Source organism: Pinus tabuliformis, chromosome 7 (genome assembly GCF_031772625.1).
Source record: "Pinus tabuliformis cultivar Carrire ecotype Pingquan chromosome 7, CPIR1, whole genome shotgun sequence".
Taxonomy (NCBI): Eukaryota; Viridiplantae; Streptophyta; class Pinopsida; order Pinales; family Pinaceae; genus Pinus; species Pinus tabuliformis.
The window spans coordinates 1,454,151,894-1,454,172,300 of record NC_142293.1 but is presented as its reverse complement, the minus strand read 5'-3'; the positions used below and the strand labels follow the sequence as shown (position 1 = coordinate 1,454,172,300).

Here is a 20,407-nt window from a genome sequence, read left to right as displayed (position 1 = left end):
CAGAAGAACATGACTAGTCCGTACCCCGTCCGTAGGAAGTGGGGTTGTTCTGGAATAATGATCTTTTGTTAAAGTTATGTGTTTGGGAATCATTCACCTTTGTCTAAAAAGTGGGCAATGCCCAAGTAGGAATTCCCTTATTACAACAAGTAGTCACCATCTTTAAATTCAAGCCTCGCCCATCGAAACATATGTTTTGAAGGATAAGCAGGGGCAGTCTACGAAGAAGGAGACCGTATTGTTGTGACAGAGGGTAACCATCTTTGGACAACACAATGATAGACACCGCCGAAGAAAGAGATTGATTTGCGGCAGCAAATCGAACCGTCTTTGGAATAATAAGAAAGAGGCAAGCCTCCCTCAATAATACCAATGTTTTGTCTTTGAGTAGTGTTCTTCTATTGTCACAAATAGCTGTTTATTAAAAGTGGGCGAGACCCCTTAAAATAACGAGAAGACAAGTATCGTTAGCATTTGATTGGCAAGATGACAAGTAACTGTGAACACCCAAAGAAAAGCAGAGGTAGGGGAGAGGAGGGGTAGCCTCGAAATTCTATCCTATACCTGGGGGCATGCAAACCTTCTGAAGTGCAAGCTAGGGGCGGTTATTTATCTGGTTTTAAGATTAGCCGTTTCCAAACTTGCATGAAAGAAGCCTGTGGGGCAAAAGTAAAATTTGCCAAAAAAGAGCATAGCTGTGGTAAGGCATAAGCTCTATAAAAATTGGTCCTTACGAGAGGCGTTCTTCATATGACTGGTATATCGAGCAGTTTTAGCATATAGTTCATGCTCGTTAAAAAATAAACGCAAATTCGAGCAGTTTTATGACTGAATCTATGCTCGTTAAAAAATAGAAAAGTGTGAGCAAAAGTTTCCCCCAGAGTTCAAGCTCATGAAAAAAATGAACCGGTAAATAACCTTTTGAGATCGTAAATTCATCAGCGATAAGAACCTTGATCGTGTTTTCATCCATCACCTCCACCGTTCATTTGGCCGATCATTCACTTCCATTTGTGTGTTTACCTCTTTTGAGAAACAGCTGCGAAGAGTGATTTCACCTAGCCATCCTTGTAACACTGCCGTGATTGGAAAATTCCAACCTGTACCTGGAATCTGTAGCTATCCCTGTTTATCACTCGTTCCTCAAAAGACGAGTCTTCTTTCAGCTCTTTTCACTGACTCGTAAAATATGAAAAGTTTGCCGAGTTTTGGCCTTCCAGCTCGTTAAATGACCGGAACGCTATCCCTCCTCTAAATTTTAATCTTTTTGGACCTGAGGGATTATTGCACAAAAGGATCGAGCGCTTGTCTTGTTCGGCTCGTTAAAAGTACCGAACAGCCATCCCTTCTGTATTGTTTTATACTTTTTCGGACTTAAGGGATTTGCTGACGAAAAAGGAATTATGGAGTTGACTTTCTGTACCTTTTCAGACTCTCTAAAAATGAAAAGGACCGAGTTTTCCTTGTCGTTAGACTCGTTAAAATGATTAAATAGCGACAAACTTGTCTTTAGACGAGAACGAGTTTCCCTATCGCTAGGCTCGTTAAATCATAGCGATGGGCTTGCCCGAAGGGCAAGTTATAGAACAAGCATATGTTATCCTCCTCAAGCTTGACAAAAATAAAGAGGTACTGGTCAGAAATGACTGGGGAAAAATTGGGAGAACATCAAAGTTTAATGGTAGCAAGTCACTCTTGAACATGACACTTTTCTTCCGTACCACATCGGGTTGGGTTGTTTCATTCACCGGTCTCATCACCATGGTCCTCGCCAAACCATCCACATTTGGGGTAATGCTACCGATCCATCGCATCAGTGTCGTTATATGTTCAAGAGGGGTCATTCTGAAAGTGTCAACCGTGTCCCATCCACTGCCATACATTATCCTTCATCCATTCATGATCGCCACCCTGAATCATATGTCACAGTTTGTTTTCACCTCCACTAAAGTCATTAGCTCCGTTCCGTGTCATTGATGTGGGATTCATTAAGGCCCTCCTTTGACGGATCGCTTCTTGTCGACTTCAGCTCATTATCCAAGAAGTTGATCTAGGAACACCCCCATCAGTACTTTGAAGCTTGCATGCCTCAATGGCAAGTTTCTCACTTCCGGCGACAGGTATACATCAATGACCTTCGACCAGAAGATTTTGCGTGGCGTTCGACGCCAAGTCCTTTATTCACGCCACGTGAATTGTACTGCAGTACCTTGAGGGTCATCGTCATTATTGGTGATTCCTCTCGCGCTTGTTAACAGTTTTCATTATTGACCGGTAATCAAGCGATGTCTTTCCATGTTCGACTTCAGCGCAATTCTCACATGGATCGACTTGTACTTAGAGTGAAGATCGAACGAGTTTGAAGACCCCGGATCTAGTTTCATCCATCCGGGCTGCGATATATATTCAAGAAATATAAAAGCATTTGTCATGTACATCATTGCAGCAGATGATCATCCTATTCAAAGGATGATAATTTCAGCAGAAAATTATCAGTCTACCTTCAGACGATCGTCTGTCATATGTACCAAAATGTATTTATAAAAGCTGAGCATGGGAATGCTCGCCTCAGCTAGATCATGAAAATAGAATGAAAAATAATGTATTGTATTGTATTGTATTATAGGGCTCCTCCTCAGCACTGGAACGAACTTCGGACCCTCTAGATAAAGCATTTCACCCGATAAACGACCTCATACTTTAGGGGGCAACTGTTATAGACATTTTTGTGCCTCGCATCATGGAGCATGAAATGTCGATAATTACAGGGATCCTCAGTCCCTAAACATGTTGTTCTTACCCCTAAAAGAACAAGTTCATCAAACAGCAGCACTTCCAATCAGTTCTCCACCTGAAAACACTTCAAAACAGGCTTATTTTGGATCATGTCAGCTGCTCCACTGAGCTTCTGCGCTGGAATGCAACTGTCCCTCCTTGTACCTGCGCTGGAAGTCAAGATTAATGAAGGCTACCTGCGCTGGGCGAGATTGGCCAAGTGGCACAGTCATCCTGCAAAGTGTCAACTGCCCAGGAAGCTTCCAAACTGACACTTGGTTCATAAGATTCGCCCTGTGATGAGTAAGAGGTACTTGATCACCATGTGTAAGCAAGGATCTCCAAGTGGACTCAAGAACTGAAGATTAACTGAAGAGGGAGAGGACACTAGTCAGCTCTATGCCAGCCTCAAGCTGACTCATCCTCTCTTCTTCTCTCCTATATATAGAGCTCTTCTATGAGGTCTAAGGAGGCTGGAATTTTGTGTAAAGCAAGGAGGTGCTGTTGGTTTACAGTTAGAGCTATTGGGTGATTGTTTTACTAGAGGTGAAGAGGAGAGTTCTTGCTGCTGGGGAGGTGCTGCTGGATTGGAGCCATCATTGGTTGTAACCTTCTCAGAACCCTGTTACTTCTATCAATAAAGTTTTGCATGTTCTCCTATATACTTGTATTGCATTGATGTATTGTATTTACATGTATATTTGATTCATCCTAATCCATGCTTCAGTTATGAGTACATGTATCTTGTAGTTTTCTCTCTTGTTTTGTGCAGGATCTGTGTGTAGCTGGACCGGCCAAGAGAGCAAGGAGCTGGGAACAAGAGACAAAGAGAGAGGACAAGGATCGACTAAGCGAAAGACACCAGGTTGGTTAACCTTTTCATCCTTCTCTCTGTACTTTCATAAAGGAAAACATCAGAGCTTTACTTTCAGTTGTTGCTAAAGACTGTCACCTTTAGAGTAGGGATAGGGTCATCCGCATCGGATACTTTTCCCCACAACAGGCCTCCATGTGCCACTCATACGCAATGAATGGCCTTTGGAACCCGTACCTCGCTCCCCACAAGTTGTGTTTAATATCGCACAGGGACATGCAAGAGGTCATTCACAGGTATTGGCTGACGAGGAGAGAGTGCCAGAGAGAATGAGGTGTGGTTTGTTTGCACCCTGGCTCAGGCTGTCACTTGCGGCATCAGAACATGACAAGATCGTCAAATGCAGTTGGGAGGGGAATTGGCACTTGCATCAAGCATGTACATGGGACACAGGTGAAGATTTCTTTGTCCGACGTGAAGAATTATTTGGTTTCGGGCCCATATTGTGTGGGTGGGGAGCAGACAATGAGTTTTCCTTAGTTTGGCTCTATCTTTGGTTCGAGTAAGCTTCACTTGATTTTCATTTTGCTGGGGAGAGCGACTTTAGGGGCCCTTTTTGGTGTTGTATGAGCTCTGCGGACCTTGGGACCTGTGGCGTGCCTTCCAACTTCTTTGTTGCTCGTGGTTATGGTGCTGGTGCTCGGGACTTCAGGATCTTTACTAATTGGCTAACGTTGTCCAACGACTCTGGTATAGTAAGTGGAGCTTTATTTCAGTATTGTCAATTTAGTATTTCGTGGTGTGTTTCTCTAGTCAGGCAATACGCTTCCCGTTGTGGTATTGTCGGTGGTGGTGGTGGTGGTGGTGGTGGTGGTTGTACGCCTTGAGAGAGAGGGCGTGCTCACAGGGGGTGTTTCGGGCCACATATGGATGAATGCGCGTAGTATGGAGAGCCTAGCTTGGAATCTGAGTAGACTGAGAGCCACCTCTTTGCTACGGATATGGTTGTCTCTAGCCTGCTCCTTGAGCTACATAGAAGCTCTAGTCACCTTGGATTCCATCATAGCCCAACAGAATAACATAAAACTCAACATTGATACGCAAAGGGCGCATAGGTACGAGGACATGAACAAATTGGTTTCTTATATCAATGGCTTCCAACATATGCAAAATGAGACCCTGAAATATGTGGAAGATATCTGGCATCAACACAGATGCAGCAATGATCATCTTTGTTCCCTGGAGATTTTGGCGGAGCACATTGATTACCATATGCATGAATGTGTTGCTCTCTTTTGTGCACCTCCCGCATCTCCTCCCAATCCCCCTCCTTAATGTGTAATTCTGAGACATGTAATTTTGCTCTTTTTGTGCTGACAATAACAAAAGACACTTAGAGTTTAGAGCAAGGCTTGTGCAAACTCTTAAGCCTGTGACGTTGGATTTTGTTGTAGTGGTGATGTATTTTGTTGACACGTATGCTATAATAATAATGAGTGTTTTTCACCAAAAAAAAAGGGTGAGAGATGGCATGACTGTTCCTTTAAAACAAAAAGTTTGAATGAAAGAAATTTATTGAAAACCAAAACATTTCTTTGCATGAGAGGGAAAAAAACGCCTCTTTTTTCTGAGAGAGAAAAAAATATGGTGTTCAAAAGGCGTGCAATTTAACAATCGGAGAGACAAAAAAATTACCAGTTGGAAATAGATATTAAAAAAAGGAAAAAAAATGGTGAGATAAAATTAGTTCCATTGCCTAAAATATTCCCTGAGTTAAAAAATTAAGCATGTTAGAGGAGTAGAATTTACCTTTCAGATGGAAAATAGTAATAAAAAAATTTATGATGGTGAAAGACATTTATTTTAGAGTGAAAGCCTTTTTTTTGCGGGAACAAAAACTAGCGGTTTTTTCCCGAGCTTGGGAAAAATGTAGCAATTGAAACAAAAAAAAATTAGTAGTTGGAAATATATATTTAAAAACTGAAACAGAAACTGGTAAAAATTTTTGAAATAGTCTATAACGCGACTTTTTGAAAGCTTTTCCGGCGGGTTTTTCCGGTCGAAATCCGGCAGGAATTTATTGGAATCGCAAGTTTGATATTTAGTTTCTGCACAATGAAAGCGTCCCAGGGGTTTTTGAGGGTGCTGAATCCAAATATGCAGTTAAAAAACCATTTTAACTGCAACAAATCAAGATTTAACCTCAATTTCTTCCGCCGGATTCCGTCACCGGAATCTCCAAAAAGTCGCATTATAGACAACTCCAAAATTTTTATCTTGATTACCCCAAAAATTTGTCGTTGGTTAAAAGAAAAAAAGAATTTAACGACAAGGAGACACAAAAAATTACCAGTGGGAAATAGATATTCAAAAAAAAGGAAAAAAATCTTGGTGAGATAAAATTAGTTCCATTGCCTAAAATATTTCTTGTGAGGTAAAAAATTAAGCGTGTTATAGGAGTAGAATTTACCTTTCAGTCGGAAAACATTGATAAAAAAGTTTGACGATGAAAGACATTTATTTGAGAGGGGAAGCCTTTCTTTTGGCGGCAACAGAACTAGTGATTTTATTTCCCGGGCTTGGAAAAAATGTAGGAATAGAGACAAAAAAATTTATCAGTTGGAAATAGATATTAATACATAAATGAAATAGAAATCAGTAAAAGAATTGAGCTTGATTACCGCAAAAAATTGTTGTTGGTTAAAAACATTTAGGCCAGCAGAGGAGTAAAAAACTTCCAGAGTTATTTTTCCAAACTTAGGAAAAATTTGAACCTTAGTTTTCATTTTGCAAAAAAAATTCTCTCTGACACATGAATAAAACAAAATTTTTTGCTTTCGAGGAAATTAAAAAACATTCATAAAATAATTTCATGGGGCGAGAAATCAGACAGGGGAAATAACATTTCAAAGTAAAATTTTCTCTTTGCGGCAAGGGCAATAGATGGCATGAGTGTTCCTTAAAAAAATCAAATAATCCTGCATAACACAGAAAATTCAAGATATGTCATAAACGTTTTTTTAAAAACCCAAATAAGGTTTGCAACCTTCGACATGCAAGTAGTTGAAAGAAACAAACACTATGTTTCTTGAAGCAAAAAAAACCTAAGCACGCAAACCGTAGCATCAACAAACCCTAAGGAGAAAGCACCCATGCAGAGAAACAACAAGGACAAAACCCAAACTTGTAAACCTGTGGCAAGAGACAGCGAGGAGTAAATTGAAAAAGCCAACCCTTGAGCTACAGACCCAAGCTCTTCAAAGCAGCCAATGCAAACGTAGAAAAAAATGGTAGGTGACATATAATATGGCAGCGGTCCAGTACTATCGAGATTCGTGTCGCCTGCCGCATTTATCCTCTATAAAAAGATCAAAAGCCAAAATCCATTAGAGTTCAGGAAACGTGGATGCTGGAAAGGATCCACAGGGAAAAAACCTTCAAAAAATGGGGCTCGTGCGACATGTTTACCTCCTCTGTGCCCGCCTAGGAGAGAAGCTGGAACAATGTCCATAGGAGGGGAAATCATGGCAGTGTTTGGTGAGGGGCGAAAAAACCATGGTTGTCTCATGTGAAGGCAGTGCCTCGGAACAATAAAGCTCAACAACAACACGGGTTACATGTAGGGAGACCCCACCCCTCTGTTGGATGAACTACTTTATCTGCTCAGGAAAACATCGCAAATGACACAAGGGGGTGGGGAGGGTAGGGGTGGTAGGAAGGTCAACCGACACAGGGGAGTGGAGACCGCTAGATGAGAGGGTGGAAAGGTAGACGATGGATGTGTGGGAAGGGATGAGTAGAGGGATGGACTAGGGGCACGTTTCAATCCAGAAACTTCAATATAAATAATATTTAAAATGTGTTTTTTTTTTAAATTGATTGAAAATGTTTATTGTGATATTTAATTTAATTATTGTGTTTTTTAATATTATAAACAAAAATGAAATAAATTGTTTTATAAAATTAAATTATATATATATATATATATATATATATATATATATATATATATATATATTGCCAAATTTACTAGGAGCATCAAATTCTACAGACGGTTTGATTAAAACCATCACCCAAAATGAACCTGGAAGCACTTTCCAACGGACTGGAAACGTGTACATTGGACAAACCTATTTCCCATCATTTGGTGATCCACTTGCAACTCAAATTTCAACCAACATGGGATATTAGCCTAATCAACTTACTTTCTCAATACTTTTTAGGGTAACCAACATTCTCCCAGGCAGGGTGGCCAGTACCCGCCATGTGTCGCAAAGGAACTTCCCCTAACTCGAGACAAGGGAACACTTACCATCCTTTTCCGAACACTCCAACAGACCAACTCCAAGGCTCAACCTAGTGGAGGTCAATTTTGTGTAGCCTTCTTTCCCATGACAATGACAGTCATTTAAACAGTTGAGAACAACAAACCCTTCAAATGCTAATAAGAATAAAGGAAAGAAAATACAAAAAGGGGAACCTAGGGGGTAACAACCAAAACCAACCTCCGCAGACATCGGATAGGGGAAATCCCCCTTAAAAAAAAAAAAAAACAAAACAAAGAACTAGTGTCACAACAATAATAAACCACAAAATTAGAGTAAGAATAATACACTAAGGAGTAATCACTCTTGTGCTACTTGTGGGGAATATGGGCTTTACACCCATAATTTGCCACAACTCCCAGGGTTGAAGAGGATGAGAGAAGTAGGAAGGTAGATAAGGACGAACCAACAACCTGCAGTGATTCATAATCTTTTCCCATACTAAGGAGTTGTGCGAACCCAACACGAGCACCCCCCACCATTGTATCAAATCCCAACCGAGGATAGTTCCAGTGACCTAACCAATCGTGACATTTTCATGGTCAAAGAAGATGTTCTCCTACAAACTCGAAACTAGGATTACGAAACCCCTCCAGAAACCAATCCTTGCACATCAACTGACGCTACAGCGATGCCACCTTTGACATTGACTCGACCTGTTGTAGAAATCATCAGACGAATGATCGAAATGTCACTATGTCGTGTAAGACATAATTCAAAAGCAGCGCACAACTACAACATTGTTAATGTTCTACCTCAATTTGCATTAGCTATGTTAGCATTGGAGGTTTCGAAAACCTGCCAAACCCAAAGGAAAGCGCATCTTTCCACATGTGCAATTGACATTACTGACTTGCATTTGATGGAATCTGATTTGGATAATACTACACCATGACTTTCATCTTTAGTTTCTTTCTAGATCCCTGTCACTATCTGGAACATCACCATCCATCGATGCATTGTGAGTCATGGTATTTATGGAAACCTTTTCTCCACTGGTACTTACCCCTCTTACAACCAATGAAACATTGTTGATTGATTATCCTACTATTCAAACTATGTCTAGTCTAATAATCCCATCTACACCTATTATGGGTGGTGTTCAACATTTTCATGTCCTTACTTTTTTCATATCATCTCCTTGACCTTCAGTTATCGCCCATTTGGGTGCTATTAGTTCGACTACCTTCAATGATCTGTTTGGTTGGAACCCTCTTTTTAGTTGTAACCCCTAGATAGTTTACACCTACTATGGGTGGTGTTCAACATTTTCATGTCCTTACTTTTTTATATCATCTCCTTGACATTCAGTTATCACCCATTTCGGTGCTATTAGTTCGACTATCTTCAACAATCTGTTTGGTTGGAACCCTCTTCTTAGTTGTAACCCCTAGATAGTTTCCAATTGGGGCAATGTTTCTAGTATGCACATACCTACTGGGGGAATTCTTGACCCTATACCTCTTGTGGTACAATCAAGCCCTTCGTTGATTGATCATTTTCCTTCCGGTGGTTATCTTGTTAGTGGTGGTCCTATGCATCATGCGCCTTATGGATGAGGTGCCTCTGACAAATTATTTTGTCTTTAAGGAAGAATCCCCAAAGAGAATTTATGGTGTCTTTAAGGAAGATGCCCCACAGAAAATTCACCCATGTGCTTTCCATTGTCATACCTCTTGCCCTATGTAAGTCTCCACCAGGAAAGCGCAGCAGATGAAAACAACTCCCCCAAAATCAGTTCCTTTCAATGCAAGAAGCCATTTGTGTATGAAAGCACTTGTGTATATGCATATAGATATGCAAACAAATATAGGGAATCAACTTTCATAAATGCACTTTTGAAATTTGTATATGGGTGACTTTTGTAAACACATATATATAACAACATGCATATATAGACAATATAGGAAAATAGGAAAATATTTAAAACAGCTTACGGGAAAGTGGGATGAAATTGTGGAACTCGACACGCAATACTCGTAAGCTATGATAGAATTTTCTACTAAACATCTAACATAGACATAAATTGAAGGGGATCAAGTTGCTATTATTCCTTGTAGTCAACCAAAAGATTTTATAAATGAAGAGAAATTAGATGAAGATGCTCCCACTCAATTTGTTGTTAATACAATTAGATCTTAAAAAGTGGAGGATGTTGTATGTGCTCGCATTAAGACATATATGAAATATGCCATGTGAGTCTTTATTTGTTCAATTAATTAGATAAATCTTATTCAAATTCAAATGAAGTCGAAATGTGTAGACATGTTTTCTAATTTCTTATCATTTCTCTTCTTTAGTTATTGGTGTGCATATGGTCCTGGGTCGACATGTAAATAAAGACGTGATGTAAATATAAATAATCCAAGAGGATCAACAACAACAAAAAAACATTCCACGCGAAAGCATGAACGTTGGTTGTAGATGTCACTTCATCTTGCACCATCTTTATGTGCTTCTAAATGATGTTATTATAACATACATTGAGTGTAAATATTTTGATCAATCTAGTGTTTTCTTTTAGGGGAAGAGTCTAGTGGGCAGAACTCAAATGTTCAAGTATGTGCCACATATATCCTTGGATTTACGAGCTAGTTTCAAAAGGATGGTTGAAGATGGTTTTAATGTCACAATGGTTTGGGACAAATTAATCTCTAATGTGGAGAACCAACTTGGTGCGTTATTCATAGGGGTGGATTAGGTTACTTTAATGACAAGGATGGATATTTCTAACATCTGCAATAATATTAGACAAAAAATAATATATCAAGGATAACAGTGATCCAACAAGTGTCGAGTGTTGGTACAATAAGTTTCCAGATAGTTTCTTTTTCTATAAAAAACAGGTTATTGTGCAAAAAATACCATTTGTTATAGGCATACAAACACATTGGATGCATTCCATGATGGTGACACATTCACAAAACAATGTTATGTCAATGGATTCTATATTTATTACAAATATGTATGGGGTGTGTACAAGGAAAATTTTAAGGATGAAAAATTATCTTGAAGTTTAAAAACATTGGGGAATCTCACTAGTCCCTAATATGAAAAATATAAAATGTTTATTGATATATTTGTAAATTATTCAAATTTATAATGGTTTTATATATAGTATCTATATAATGTTGGCAATTTTTAAGGTAAATTAATTTTATATTGTAAAATTTAGGCGAATCATTTTTATAAAAAATGGAAATCAGCGAAACATGTTTGTGGAAGAATCATGGAAAATAGGCTCACTTGTGAATATTAGCCCCTAAAATTTTCCATGGGTGCATATTATCAGTCTTTTGATTTCTAGAGTGATAAAAATGATTTTTTTTGTTGTTGAACATAATACTTATGATTATGTGATTTGAATGTAGCATCAACTTTATACTTTAATGGTATTCGACAAACATTGTAATGGTGTCCTTATGGCTTGGGTGACTTCTTCATGCAATACCATAGATGATATTAAAAGATGGTTGGGAGCTTTATTTGCAATGAGAATGAAAGGCGGTCCACATTGAACACTGGGTGCAAGTCAAGGAATGGTGGAATGCTGAGCTTGAAATAATTTTCCCTTGCAACCTTAGTGATGGTGTAAGGACAATATCAGAGTTGGTGAAGCTTACGGTGGGGTCCAGCGAGGCGCTCCTTCTCCCAATGTAACCAAACTTTGTTGCCCACTTGGAACTTGTGTTGCACTTGATGCTGATCATGACGCTACTTGTACTTAGCATTGGCTCTGTCCAATATGTCATGTTCTTGCTGGTGGATGTGTTGAATTCTCTAAATGAAGTTGTTAGCCTTGTCAGCTTCATATTGGACATGAGCCGAATCTGCTGGAGTAGCCGCAGATTGTATGGCACATCAATGGGACATAGTGAATGGAATCCCAATCCCACTTGGAAAGGGCTATGACCAATTGAGCTATGGAGAGCTCTGTTGTTGTTGCGCTGGACATAAAGGAGGATTTCATTCCATGTGCATGGATGTTTCAAGTTGTACATGCGCAAAATGTGTACCATTGTCTTGTTGACGACCTTTGTTTGGCCATTAGTTTGGGGGTGGAAAGTCGTGGAATTAGTGAGTTTGGTATTGACATAAAAGAGAGACTTGACCAAAATGTACTTAGGAAATTGTTGTCCTGATCTGAGATAATGGACTGTGGTATCCAAAAGTGTAGGCACACCCAATCAAAGAAGAGCTTAGTAGTGGTTTCTGCTGTGATACTCTTCTTGGAGGGTGTCAGAATGGCCATCTTAGAGAATTTGTTGACGACCATGAAATCACAGTTGTTGGCAGCCATGCTTAGTAGAAGGAAGGCCCAACATGTAATCCATGGAGATGTATTCCCAAGTTCGAATAGGAATAGGTAGAGGAGTATATAGACCTTTCTTCTTGATGGTCGGTTTGGGAATGGCACAGGAAGTGTGTAGGGTCTGATGTACTTCCCAACATCATATTGGAGGTTCAGCCAATAAAAATACTTATGTAGCATTGCCAAAGTTTTGTCTACCCTAAAATATCCAGCAAACCCACTGTAGTGTGCCTCCCAAATCATCTTGGAACGCTTGCTTGAAGGAACATAGAGGTGTCCTAGGTCGCATAACAGTGCATCTTGGAGGTGAAAATTTGTAATTTTCTTGCCTTCTAGGAGCATTTGGTATGTGTTGTTTATTTCTGGATCGCTCTTGTAAATATGCGACCACCTCGTCGTGTCGTTCCCACAAGAGTCTAGCACATTAGTTAGCACCGTGATCGGTGGTCAACTGAGGAAGTCTACAATGTTGTTGGTGCTTCCCTTTTTGTACTTAATGTTCAAATGGAATTGTTGCAGGTATGTGGACCATTTCTGATGGCGATCATTCTACAACTTCCCTTGTGTCTGTATGCACTGCAGGGGTCGTTAGTTTGTGTGTATGGATATTTCCATCCCCATAATGTAATGCTTCCATTGTCGGCAGGCTTGCACAATGGAATACATCTCTTTGTCATAGGTGGGATACATTCAGACTATGTCTGAAAGTGTCTCCCTATGATATGCCACTAGATGCCCCTGTTGAGTAAGAACTCTACCAATAACATAATCGGAGGAATTTGTCTCAATCTCAAATGGTTGTTGCAGGTAACGTGAACCCCAACACAAACTTGTGGTAGAAGTTGGCAAGGCCCAAAAAGTTGCAGGGCTATGTTAGAGTGGTTAGGGGTGGCCAATCTCGAATGACTTGTAACTTCGCTGAGTCTATATACACGCCTCGCTCATCAATATTGTATCCCATATATTGAACCTGAGTCATACCAAAAGTGAAATTCTCCAAATTGGTGCACAACTTGTGTTGCCGCAGGGTTTGGAGGACCTGTCGAATATGGTGGAGGTGCTCTTTCCAACTATGGTTGAAGATCAGAATTTCATCCAAATACACCCCCACGAATGAGTTGGTGAAGACTCGTAAGATGTCGTCCATCAACCTCATGAAGGTTGTGAGGGAATTTGTTAGCCTGAAAGACATGAGTAGCCATTTGAAAAGGCCCTCCTTGACTTTGAGGGCAATTTTCCACACATTAGTGGGTTCGATCAGTACTAATAAACATAACTAAACATTAAAATCATTTTTAATATTAAATAATGAAGAGTGAAACATTTAAATATTACAAACACTGCAAATATTAAATACTAAAACTTTAATAATAAATAAAAATTATTAAAAAAATATTTAAAATATTAAATAATAAATATTACAAATATTAAATAATCAAGATTCAATTGTTTAAACAATAAATGGCTAAAAATTTAGCATTAAGTTTGTGTTGACCATTTAAAGGAAAGAATTGGAATTGGTAGCTTCCTAGATTTGTAGAATTAAGCCTTGAAAATTTGTTGTTTGAGTGATAAAGATTGGCAAATTGATTAGGTCAATGGAACAAGCTTCTAGAGGATTGTTTTGCTCCAAGATTCAATATTTTCAATTCATTTAGTGAACCAAGCTACGAGGCAGAGAACCAATGAATTGATTTTAGCCTTCAGTCCATTAGAGCAACTAGAGGCAATAAACCAATATAGGAAGGTAAGCAGTTAGAAAAATGGTTTATAAGGACTGAGATTCACACGATAATCCAACATATCCCTTGTACCTTTGTAGCTAATGGAGTACATTACATACAAATTAACCTAAGGAAATATCTTTTGTTTATTTTTTTGACGAAGTATAGTTTCATTTCAAAAGAAACTCTTTAGATAAAAATAATGTTAAAAAAGAAAAAGGACAATAACAAGATAACAAGACATTTTTCAATCGTAACTTGAGACCATGAATTTTGAGCCAATCTTCACGGGAGACTATGATTTTTGAGCTATCTCACTGGATTGGTTCTAGGCCAATTCCAAAACAGTTTGGTAGGGTGTTTCGTTTCAAGTTAACTATTTTCAAATATGGTATCATGTGCGTCTTATTGGGTCGGAAACGTCGGACCCGTGATGGGTTCTGCCTCTAAAAATAGTGGTCGATTGAATTCTTACAATTGGCCTTTAATGGTTTTTTTTCTTCTACCTTCCAATTTGTGTGGGAACACTCATTATTACTCAATTTTTCTTTTCGCTTTCTTTATGTGTTTTATAGAAAGGAGTAATTCAAAAGGAAAAATATAAGAAAATATTTGTTGTATGTTAAAATGTAGTGTTTTTAGTTAACATCTATATAGGTATTTGTGAGTGAGAAGGTGGATAGAGAATGCATAAGGGATATAAAATATATAATAAATTATGTGATGTGGTTTTTGCTTCCACCTCCCAATTTGTGTTGAAATACCTATTATTATTCAAAATTTTACTTGGAGCTTTCTTTTTCTTTGCCATTTTCACTACTAAAAACCCACCTTACTCATTGCTCCATGCATTGATTTGCTTCAATGTTATGACATATGAATGGCAACATTTGAGTGTAGATAAGGGGCATTGTGTGGGTAGTTGTCTTGCCTTAGAAGGAAAAGGGGCATTGTGGGCTTAGTTACCATGTTCCATACGAAAACCTAAGCAACCAGATTAGTTTAAGTTTTAGCTTGATCAAGTCAAAGCAAAGTTAGTTTCTCATTTTAACAATGCTTCCTCAAAGGTTTTTTATAAAATGAAAGTTATAATTTGCATAAATGTGAGTGAGTGGATAGTAGTCAAACACCTAGAAAAGATCACTCAACTTTGCACATGGTAGGACCTTTGCAATAGCTTATAGTTATAAGTAGTCCACAGGATCCATTCTAATCGAAGATTGTATAGTTAAATTGCTAGCGAAAGCATAAAGCATCGACCAAATCTAAGGAATTTGGTACAATGGGTATGTCAAAAACCAAGTGAACAACAAACATGGCTACTAGCTTTTCGAACTCCAAAGATTAGGGTGAACTCTATATGTTAATTATATATCATACGGAAATTGAAGTGCCTTCGTTTTTAAATCACCTAAATTAGATGGAATTTGTCTTGTCCACAAAGTAGTTGAAATAGAGATCCAAATATGCAAGAATTGGTAGCTTCCTCAAATTTTGTTGATGATGATGATGATGATGATGGTTAATGTCCACTGAGACCAAATTGGTCTATCGGACCTACAATTTTCTTAGTTTTTAATTATCTGGCTCCTCGTCTTTGTTGGCGAGATTGGTTCTGTAGCTCTCTTTTTTTTCTCTACGGTCTTCCAACTTCCTTTATCTTGCATCTCCTTCATCTCTTCTGGTTCTTGGGACATTGGTGTCTTAGCTTCACGATCTATTGTGTTTGTCCTTTTGAAGATAGTCAGAGAAGAAGTTTGGTCTAGGAGATCTGCTTTGCTATTAAATGAAGATTTATTTTGTGCAGTATTCAAATCGTCATAACTATTGATTTGTTGGGCGAGACTTTCTCCCTGCTTGTCTTGAGAGTTGTTTCTTTTTTGCCCAATTTCTTGTGATTCAGAGCTTTCTCTAGAGTATTCTTCTTTGAGTGGTAGAGATTTGTAAATTGTTTCCATAATATATGCCAATAAACAATATGTTAGAGGATTGTTTTGCTCCAATATTCAATTTTTTTCAATTCATTTAGTGAACTAGGCTACGAGGCAGAGGGCCCATGAATTGATTTTAACCTTTCGTCCATTAGAGAAATTTGAGTAAACAACTCAATCTCCGAAGGAAAATTGTTAGAAAAATGGTTTATAAGGAGTTCAATCCATCCCTTACCATTTTCACCAATCGAAAGTTTTGTAGGGAATATATCCCTCGCACAATGTATTATTCAACTTTTGTGTCAAATGAATCACATTGCATTTGAATTAACCGAAGGAAGTATCCCTTTTGCTAACAAAATAAGTTGCATTTAAAAAAATATCTTAGATTAAAATAATGGAAAAAGGGACGATAACAATATATATTTTTTTCAATCTTAGCGCGAGCTAGCTTATTGAATTGGTCGTAGGCCAAGACTAGGACCAGTGAGGTTTTTTTTTTTTTTTTTTTTTGTCGAGTCAACCATTTTCAAAGATGGTATTGTGTTTTATTGGGTTTTCCATAACTTTGGTTGGTCCTGTAAGGAGGATTATAAATGATGTTTTTCCTTGTATAGAAAGAAAAATGAGGTTATAGATTTTATGGTTATAATAAAGAATTTTGATGCTTTTGAAATTTACATTTTTAATGGTATTATAATGTTTATTTGTAAGGAGTAATTAAAAAAGGGAATAATATAGGAAAATATATGTTGTATGGTAAAAAGTTTTAGTGTTTTTAGTGGTTAGTATTTAAATAGGCATTTGTGGGTGGTGGGTAGCCAATGAATAAGCCATATAAAACATGTAATATTATTTGACATTTTTTTTAACCGAAACTTTATTGAGTGTTTTTCTTTTTTCTTCTTTTCTCTTTACCTTCTTTATTATTGAAAACCCACCATTCTCATTGGTCCATTGCATTGATTTGTTCTAAAGCTATGACACAAGAATAACAACAATTTAGTGTGAACAAGGGTCTATTGTTGTTAGTGAACCACAAATGACCAACCACATCATTGAGATTCTCCCCTCTTCATTGATAACCCTAGCATTGAGGTAATCATTCTCTTTAAAATATTTTGAGTTCTTATTATTATCTTGATTGAAAGTTTTTTTAAATGAAGGATGCTTCAACCTATTGTTGTTTTAATAAAATAGGCAAATACGGATGGTATTGTGTGGGTATTTTTAATTTTTTTTCTCTTTTCTCCAATAGATGTTAACTAATTTGGTTAGTGGGATAGGTTAAAAATAAGGTCCCCCCATTGGGAATTTCTCATTCAATCAAAAGTCATGAGAGATAAATCCCGCTTAAGACTACTTGACTAGATTTAACTATTATTCCCTCACATTTATGCACTTGACGAAAAATCTTATTGGTTGTGCCTTCTTTAACCTTTGTCATTTCACTAAAAGGCTTCTTTCACCTCAAAAAATTAGTTGATGGGCTTGACCTCGTTCCTCCCATTCATTGTATAAAGTTGTTGAATGTTAATTGGATGTTTGAGAAGCAAATATACTACGTTGGTTGAGTTGGGGGTCAATGTCATTCATCCACTCAATCCATAGAAAGAACGATCAATTCCAATGTTTTATCCCCCAGTCATCTCACTCATCTCTTAGCTTGAGTGACATTGTCAATAGAAAATTGCCTCTAACTTATCATATAGAGAAGAAATTTAACCTTTCTACTCATGAATAAGATATTATTTTTTATTCCCCCTTTTTGAGCTTTATTCAATAGCTTGGTTGATATCATCCCACAATACTATAGCTATCATTTCTAAATGGATGTCGACCAAACTTGCCATTGGAAAGAAAGAGCGACCATATTGGCATGTTCAAGCCTTCATCATAGATGATGCTATTGCCGAAATTGAAGCATTAAGATGATGTGTTTATTATTTTTGTAAGAGACAAAAAATATTGTTAATGTATCTCCTCTCTAAAAATTATGTTATTCTAGGTCTTCAATCAAGTGTATAAGATTATTATCTGTGGCATGTATTGCGTGCATGGTTGGAGAATGTTAGAAATAAAGTCCAAGTAAGGGAAAACCCAATCCACATTTTTTGTGTTTTAAGAGAAATTATGTGCACATGTCAAGATAATGAATTTGTAAGAAAGTTGAAAAGTTCTTTTAAGAATTCAATGAACATAAAGAGTTTTTGGAATATTTTAAAACCACTTGGTTAGTCAACAACAAAATATGCAAGTTTCTTGTAAGGTGATTTAATGACTATTTTTCATGTCATATGTATGGTTGCTAATGCATAACTAATAAATTTCTTTCTACAGATATGTGAGCAAAAGCGTCAATGCAATTGAATCTTACCATTGGCATATCAAGGAAAGGTACCTAAGTGAAAAGAACAATGCATGCCATAGATGGGTTGATTGGTTAATTTATGTGTTGTTAACAAAAGTGGTATTATATTACAATCATATGCAACATTTAAAAGAAGTTGGTTTTGTACGACCTAGAAAAATTGAGGAACAATTGAATTCATTCAAGTGTAGAGCTAACCAAATCTCAAATGAAGATTGTGTATGCAACATTTAAAAGAAGCTGGTTTTGTACGACCCAGAAAAATTGAGGAACAACTGAATTCATTCAAGTGTAGAGCTAACCAAATCTCAAATGAAGATTGTGTGCCTGATGAAAAGAGTAATGATGATTATTGGGTTCATAGCCAAAATAAGGATACCCATGATATTTTCTATAATGTAATTTTTGTAGCAATTTCAATTTGGAAATGCACTTGGGAGTGCTAAAAGTGACTTGTAGACCAATTTTCTAGATCAACGATGATGCTATTTTTCCATTATGTCATCTCTATGGGCATGAATTCTCATTATCTATGTTGGGAATGAAGATCCATTTTGTAGAAAAGAAAAATTTATAGTTGAACCAATTTTGAATACAAATACATGAATTTGGAATTGTGTATATGACAATGTTTTAATTGACTTTTAAATTCATGATGTGGATTTGATGTTATATTCTATTAATGTTACATTATTTTTTATAAATGTAGTGAGAATGGATTTATTTATTTTTATTTATAAATTATCAAATCTGCAAGTTAAGGTAACTATATATTTATATCTTATTGGATGTTGCATGCATGGACTAACATATCATTACCATGGAACTTTGTGTAGTTATAATAATAGATGAAGTACATGAATTTTGTGTGTGTGTGTGTGTGTGTATATATATATATATTGAATTTATCAAAAAAGGACTAAAGTTTTAAAGTACAATATACATGTCTTATAATAAAATTTGCAAAAATAGATAAAGATTTGAGCTTTTACCATTTCAATACTAACATTCCTTTATTTATCTATTGTAAAAACACAAAACATGCATTTAAGTGTGGTAGCTTTATAATTTATTTGATTTTTTTCTTTCGAACTTGAGCATAAATATAATGTTAAAGTGTTTTAATTGTGATAAGAAACAAAAGGGGTTGCTTAGTAAGTTTTTTCACTCATAACACAAACTATCTTAACATAAAATCAAATTGAATTGGTCCAAATTTTATTATAAATAATTTTTTGTTTATCATTGTTAATTTTTTTTTTTTTTTTTGTATATTTCAAATTTATGGATGTACTTCTTTTGCCTTAAGTGTTAATACAACAATTAACATTTAACACAACCATATCATGCAATATCAAACACCTTATCCTTAAGTATCAAGCACATCATCTTTATCGAACGTGCTAATCTTTAAATATCTAACAAATCATCCTTATTAAATTACTGTAATAAAAAAATAATCGGAAGATTCTATATCTTGATCTTTTATCTACCTTCATAAGCCATAAGTAAGATATTGGGCAAGTAATTATGACAAAACTAAAGTCATAAGTAAGATATTGGGCAAGTAATTATGACAAAACTAAGTTGTTTTTTGAGAGCAAACTAGGTTTTCCATATTCTATTATATTTTTTCAAATACTAAAAGTCAAGTTAAATCTATGATTAATGTCGACTCAAAAATATTTATATGAAAGAAAAATACAATCATGTACACAATAAAGATCATATGCACTAAACTAAATAATAGTTTCATAAATAATCCTATATCAAATTTTCTTAAAACAATATGACTTTAAAAAAAATTAAGGTAAACTAATTTATATAGGAAAATTCTAATTTGGTGACAATAAAACAAAGATTATAAAATAAAAATAAAAAATAAAAATATTAGATTATTTAAATCAAAGCAAATATTATCTAATTTATTTTATTATTGTAATTAATTTTCAATTATTAAATTAGTTTTTAAGTAATGTAATGATGGTTGATTTTCTTTCATATTATTAATAATCAGAGAACATACATTGACAGAGAGGAAATCTCATTGATGGCTTTGTGAAAGCTAAAACAATCAAGAACTGTATCTAGTACATTTGATCTCTAATATGTAATAGGATACATTATAGAGAGATGAAAATTGTAGAGAGTTGTC

At 36.4% G+C, this 20,407-nt stretch overlaps 1 long non-coding RNA gene across 1 annotated transcript in view; it reads left to right on the top strand.

Moving 5' to 3' along the window:
• LOC149253199 (uncharacterized) overlaps positions 1-18,748 on the top strand; it is a 60,926-nt gene extending 42,178 nt beyond the window's left edge. Inside the window, exon 3 of the long non-coding RNA XR_016266145.1 lies at positions 18,222-18,748. This is a non-coding gene — a long non-coding RNA (uncharacterized LOC149253199). The remainder of the gene's footprint in view (positions 1-18,221) is intronic.
• The last annotated feature ends 1,659 nt before the right edge of the window (positions 18,749-20,407 follow it).